Raw genomic sequence first — 6,339 nt, 5'->3', positions numbered from 1 at the left:
GTGAAATTCTGTCTCAAAAAAAAAAAAAAAAATTATTGCATTGAATTGTATGCTCCAAAATTTTCTTCATTCTCAACAATAAATGGAGATAAGCGATTATAAGAACACAATTCAATATTGCTTGAAAACATTCCAGTAATTTCACTGGAAAAATATTTATGACGTAGAATATGAGCTTAATGATAAGAAATTTGTTTGCTCTGTTCAACACTGAATACTCAATTCCAATCACTGGGCCTGGTATGTGAAAAGAGTTTCTTGGTTTACAAAATTTATTTAAGTTGGGCCGGGCGCGGTGGCTCACGCCTGTAATCCCAGCACTTTGGGAGGCCGAGGCAGGCGGATCACGAGGTCAGGAAATCGAGACCATCCTAGCTAACAAGGTGAAACCCCGTCTTTACTAAAAATACAAAAAATTAGCTGGGCATGATGGCGGGTGCCTGTAGTCCCAGTTACTCAGGAGGCTAAGGCAGGAGAATGGTGTGAACCCGGGAGGTGGAACTTGTAGTGAGCCAAGATTGCACCACTGTACTCTAACCTAGGTTACAGAGCAAGATTTCATCACACACACACACACAAATTAACTTGTCAATGAGTGAGGGAAAAAATAAGACAAATTTTATGTTATACTACATACAATAGCAATAGAAATTGTGGAACAGATTTTACTTTTTAAATGCCAATTTTACTTATAATCTATACATAAAAGGAAAATGGAATTAGGTTTTTATTAACTAGAAGCTGTTATGAGAATGTCGATAGAAGTCTTCTGAGTATTTTCAAGTGCAAAGTTATTTACATTTAAGAAACAACTTAGATATATAAATAAAAAATTTGTTGTGCAATAAAATTAGAGTGCAAGACAAACCATAATCTGTACAAAGAATTAAAAACCTAAATATGTCAATGGATCGTAAGTATCAAGTGACAACAAATGAGTAGATTAATTTTTACAGGGCTCGTGACTTTTGCTTATTACCTTTAAATGACTTAAAAGAAAAAATAACTCTTTTGGCAGGTTAGTATTTGGATTTTATTGATCGTATCACTTATGCCGTGGGTCTCCAAAAATGTTCTCGGCTGCATGTATGTTCTGCATATGAATCTTGGAAGAATACTCATTTACTGTCAACAGTAGTTGTTTAAAGGAAAATGACATGCAGAATTTTCTTCTTTTCCCTTAGCATGCTGTGTTAGTTTCTTAAGGCTAGGAACAGAACAAATGACCACAAACCGCGGCACTTAAGACGATACAAATTTATTTTTTCACAGTTCATGAGGCCAGAGATTCAAAAGGGAGGTGTGAGTATGATTGATTTCTGATTTCTTTGGCAGGTTTTCAGGTAAAATCTCCTTCTTAGCTTCTGGTGGTTTCCAGCTCTCCTTGGCATTCCGTGACTGTAGGCAGCATAACTCCAGACTCTGCCTCCCTTGTCTCATGGCCGTCTTCACTGTAGGTCTCTGTATGTTCCCACCACCTTCCTGTAAGGACACAGCCATTGGCTTTACGGCCCATCCTAATGCATTGTGCCTCGTCTTCACCAAGTGTATCTGCAGAGACACTTTTTCCAAATAGCTCAACATTCTTGGGTTCCAGGTGGACATGACTTTCTGCGGGACACTATCCAACATGGGAGATATGCATGTATTTTTTAGAAAATAATGAGTTCTGCCTCTGCTATAAAGCCCCTTTTCTTTTCATTAGTGTTGATTATTATAAAATAGCATGGAGAGTTGACAGAGCTCTCTAAGTAGTTCTGAATGGCCACAGCGTGGGAAATAAATGGAGGAGTGGGAAGAAATAAGATTTGATAAATAGTTCAGGTCAAGATTATAGAAGGGCATGTACATCATGCTAAAAAAAAAAGTGACTGCTGTTTTGTGACAAGGAAGAACAACAAAAATGTAGAAATATTTATTAGGTGTCTATTGTGTCAATAATGTACAAAAACATTCTGGGTATAATGAGCTGAAAAAGGTATATGGCTTCATGTGTATCACAGTGCAACAAGAAACCAATTCCTGCGACAGAAACAATTGGTAAAGGAGCACATTGGGGTTTGTTAAGTTTGAAGTTGGAAAAAAATTAAGTAGAAAACAGGTCTAGTCAAGCTGAAATGTTCCTAGTGTAAACAAAATAATAGGATGAAAATCTCCTGATATCTCAATGGGAAAGCATGGAGATGACAGAAAATAGGATTCAGAGCTTTGCAACACTGTAAAGTGTTTCCAGCGTTAGGAATGTTCTGAGAAGAAAAACATAGGAAAATAAAAAGAGAAAAGTTGTTGGAGTTCTAACTTGGTGTTGAATAAGGAGATGGAGGAAGAAAAGAATATACCGACTCGAAGAGCAAAAGTTGAACAGAACTTATGAGAACATTTTAACTGAGGAATGTTGAGTGAAACAATAGAGCTCTCCCCACATCTCCCTCTCTCGGTGGTCCTCTTTCCCACTATCTTCTTCCCCTCGCCCTCTCCCCACAGTAGTTTTTTTCTTTTTTCTTTTGAGATAAATAAAACTCCAGGCTGGAGTGCAATGGTGCGGCCTCAGCTCACTGCAATTTCCACCTCCGGAGTTCAAGCGATTCTCCTGCCTCAGCCTCTGGAGTAGCTGGGATAAGAGACGGAGTAGCTGGGATAAGAGACGGTCGCCATCACGCCCGGCTAATTTTTGTATTTTTAGTAGAGACTGTGTTTCAGCATGTTGGCCAGGCAGGTCTCGAACTCCTGACGTTGTGATGCGTCCGCCTCAGCCTCCCAAAGTGCTGGGATTACAGGCATGAGCCACCGCGCCCTGCTGTGTCCTCACTGTTTTCTTTCCCACCCTCCTTTCTCCCTCTCCGACTTTCCAAGGTCTTTCCCACCCTCTCCGTCCCCTCCTCCCCCTCTCCCCGCAGTCTTCTGGGCCCCACTGTCTTCCGTCCGCAGCCAACACTGTTCAGTTCTGAGGTAGCGGCGGGGGCGGCGACAGCCGCGGTGGCACAGGCAGCGACTCTCCGGGGTCTCCAGCTGGCTGCTGGCGCGGAGCTCAGGGGCCCAGCTCACGGGTCTACCTGGGCGCAGAGACACGCCGGGCGCAGGAACACAGGCGCGCGCATGCGTGGAGGGCTTCTAAGTGAAAGACAGTGGGAGAGCGCGGAGAAGGGTGGGGGCGAGAAGACGATCGGGGGAGAAGACGGTGGGGAGAGGAAGCGGGGAGAAGAGGGTGCGGGGAGAGAAAAGCGCGGCAGGAAGTCGCTGCTGCGAGAAGGTGGGGAGATGGAAACAGGAATAAAATGGTGGGGAGGGGAAGAAAACGGTGGAGAGTAAGAGGCTGGGAAAGAAGACGATGGCGAGAGGGAGAGAAGAGAGTGGGAAGAAGATTGTGACAGACATTGCTGCGACATGGTGGGAGGACACGGGAAGAAAACGGTGTGGGGGAAGAAAACGGGTGGGTAGAAAACGGTTGTGGGAAAGGCGCGGGGAGAAGACGGTGAAGGGAGAAGACGGCGTGGGGAGAAGACAGTGGGGAGAGGAAGAGAGAAGATGGGGCGGGGAGAGAAAAGCGCGGCAGGAAGACGCTGCTGCGAGAAGAAGGTGGGGAGATGGAGGCGGAAGAAGACGGTGGAGAATAAGATCTTGGCTAGGAAAGGAGACGATGGGGAGAGAAGAAGAGGGTAGTGAGAAGACCGCGGCAGACAGACGCTGCTGCGAAGAGGTGGGAAGACATGGGAAGAAAACGGTGCGGGGTGAGGAAGAAAACGGTTGCAGTAATAGGCCGGGAGAAGACGGTGAGGAGAGGGAGGGGGAGGGGAGAAGAGGGAGCGGCGGGAAGACGCTGCTGCGGGAATAGGCGGGAAGGTGGAGAGGGGAAGCGAGCGGGTGGAGAGGAGGTTGGAGGAGGCCGTGGGGAGAGGGACATGGGAGGAAAAGCCGCCGCCACAGGAACCGGTGCTGCGAGGAGGCGGAGAGACTGAGGGGAAGAAAACGGAGGAGAAGGGAAAAAAACTGCGGGGGAGAAGAAGGTGCGGGAAGAAGACGGTGGGGAGAGGGCAGCAGAGGATGCGGGAAGACCGCGGTGGGGAAGAAGGAGGAGAGAAGACGTTGAGGAGAGGGAGGGGGAAAAAAAGGTGGGAAGAAGACGTTGGGGAAGGGAGGGGTGGGAAAGGAGAAGGGTCGGGAAGGAGGAGGAGGGAAAGGGCAGAAGGTGGGGAAGAAGACGGTTGGAAAGAGGAGAGGGAAGGGGGAAGAAAAGGGTGGGGAGGGAGAAGGGAAGAGGACGGGTTGCGGGGAAGAAGAAGGGAGGAGAAAGTGGCGAAGACGACGTTGGGGAAAGAAGACGGAGGGGGGAAAAAGATGGGTGGGAGAGAAGAGGATGAGCAGGGAACGAGGTGGGGAGAGGGGAAGAAAAAGGCAGAAAGACGGGCTGAGAGAGAGAACAGTGCTGGGAGAAGAGGGGAGGGCGCGGGGAGGGAGAAGGGAAGCGGGGAAAGACGGTGGGAGAAGGTGGTGGGGGAGAAGAAGGCAGTGTGGGAGAAGAGTTGGGGGAAAAAGAAACAATAGTGATACTAATGTTTAAACGTCGTGGTCTTGGAGCTAAAGAATCAAGTGTTGCTTTAGAGTCCCGGCCTAACTTTGTTCAATAAATTCCCACTTCCGAGTATTTTGCGATTGCAGTGTGGGTCATTTTTAGTAGTTAGATCCAGAGCAGTCTTTGATTGTTAGTGACGGTGCTATCAAATTGCATGCTGTTCACCAGCTATAAACGAAAAGATCACATTTCCTTGAAGCTCACTTTAATATGTAATTCAAAGACTTTTCCAAGAGACTCGGGAAAAAATAGAGGTGTACCTTTGGCATTGAACATGGAGTCTCTGATTTTAGATTGCATTTGTTTCCCCAAATCTTTAAGAATGTGGCAGAAACATGATTGTGAATACATTTTGTAGGGCAGTGCATGTTATTTTAACAAAGATAGGGTAAACTGATATGCCTATAAGAAAATTAATTCAATTTAATTAATTCACTCATACAAATTTAGATTTCCTTAATATAAAAAAACCCAAAACAGTTGTTGCCTTAGTCTTTTACCATAACTTCATGCTTAGAGTCAAGAGAATTTGTAAATGCAATCCTGTAATTCTGGTGTTGCGTTATGCCTATATGAAATACATTTTAAACCTAAATGTTGCTTTTTTTATTTTAAGTTATAGAACTTCATAGTTTATGTGTTTTAATACAGGTGAACTTGACAAATTATTAATTGGTGAATGATAACTATTATTGCTTGTAAAATAAGCAGTTAAATGTAATGATGTAAATACATTTTATATTACGGTATAGGTTTTTAAAAATATTTTCTTCTTTTGTATTCTAGTTTAAAATCCTGGAATACTTACTGATATCTTATTTCCCCATGAAAAGGCTTCAGCTAACTATATTGTATTTCCAAGCCAATGTTTGTACCGGAACATCAACTGTAGAAATTAAGCAAAATCTGTATTTTAGGACAGTTGCAGTGGCTCACACCTGTTATCCTAGCACTTTGGGAGGCCAAGGCAGGTGGATGGCTTGAACTCAGGAGTCCCACACCAGTGGTGGGCAACATGGTGAAACCCTGCCTGTAGAAAAATAAACAAAAAATAAGCTGGGCATGGCGGTGCACCTCTTGTATTTTATTTGATCAAATTGAAGGCTTCATTTACACCTGGAAAACAAAATGATTTAATGTACTCATACAGAAAATAACCTCATGCTCAAAAGGGATTCACTTAAAGTTCACTTACGTTCATTCATACTGTCTGTCAGACAGTGGGTTAAACGTTGTCTGAGCACTGCTTATGAGTCAGGAACACAAGTCAGTATCCGCAATGAGTATTACCCAAGCTTTTCCCATCTGTTATATAGAATAGCATAGATAATTTCATGGACTTCATCTCTTTAATTTGTTGTGGAACACTAACATGACTTCCTCGTGTATAATTATCAGTGTTGCTCTTAAATAGATGTTTTCATCTGGATATTTACTAGACTTACAAGTGACTTGCTGCAGATATGTGATCCATATCTAATGCATGCTATACTAATTCTGTAATCTTTAATTAAGTCTCACATGGTGGTTTTGATTTTAAAGAAGCTCTTGGAGATCAGGTGGTTTGTGTTTTGTTTCTCTTTTGTTATTTTACTACGAAGTAAAGTGGATAAAGATTCTGGAAGCACAACTGTGCAGCACCACCCAGTGGAAAGGTCCATTGTTAGTTCCCTCTGTGCAAGCTATGGGTATTTAACACACCATCAGGCATAGGCAACCTTTGCAACATTAAAACAAGGAGGTTGCAATTTGAGTCATTCTCAGTCACT

General features: G+C 43.9%; 1 pseudogene; it reads right to left on the bottom strand.

Annotated features, from left to right (window-relative positions):
- Positions 1-1,072: 1,072 nt before the first annotated feature.
- LOC140708706 (uncharacterized) lies at positions 1,073-5,775 on the bottom strand (annotated as a pseudogene).
- Positions 5,776-6,339: the final 564 nt, after the last annotated feature.

Source organism: Chlorocebus sabaeus, chromosome 16, assembly GCF_047675955.1.
Source record: "Chlorocebus sabaeus isolate Y175 chromosome 16, mChlSab1.0.hap1, whole genome shotgun sequence".
Taxonomy (NCBI): Eukaryota; Metazoa; Chordata; class Mammalia; order Primates; family Cercopithecidae; genus Chlorocebus; species Chlorocebus sabaeus.
Note: the sequence above shows the minus strand (reverse complement) of the source record. Positions and strands in the feature narration are given on the sequence as shown.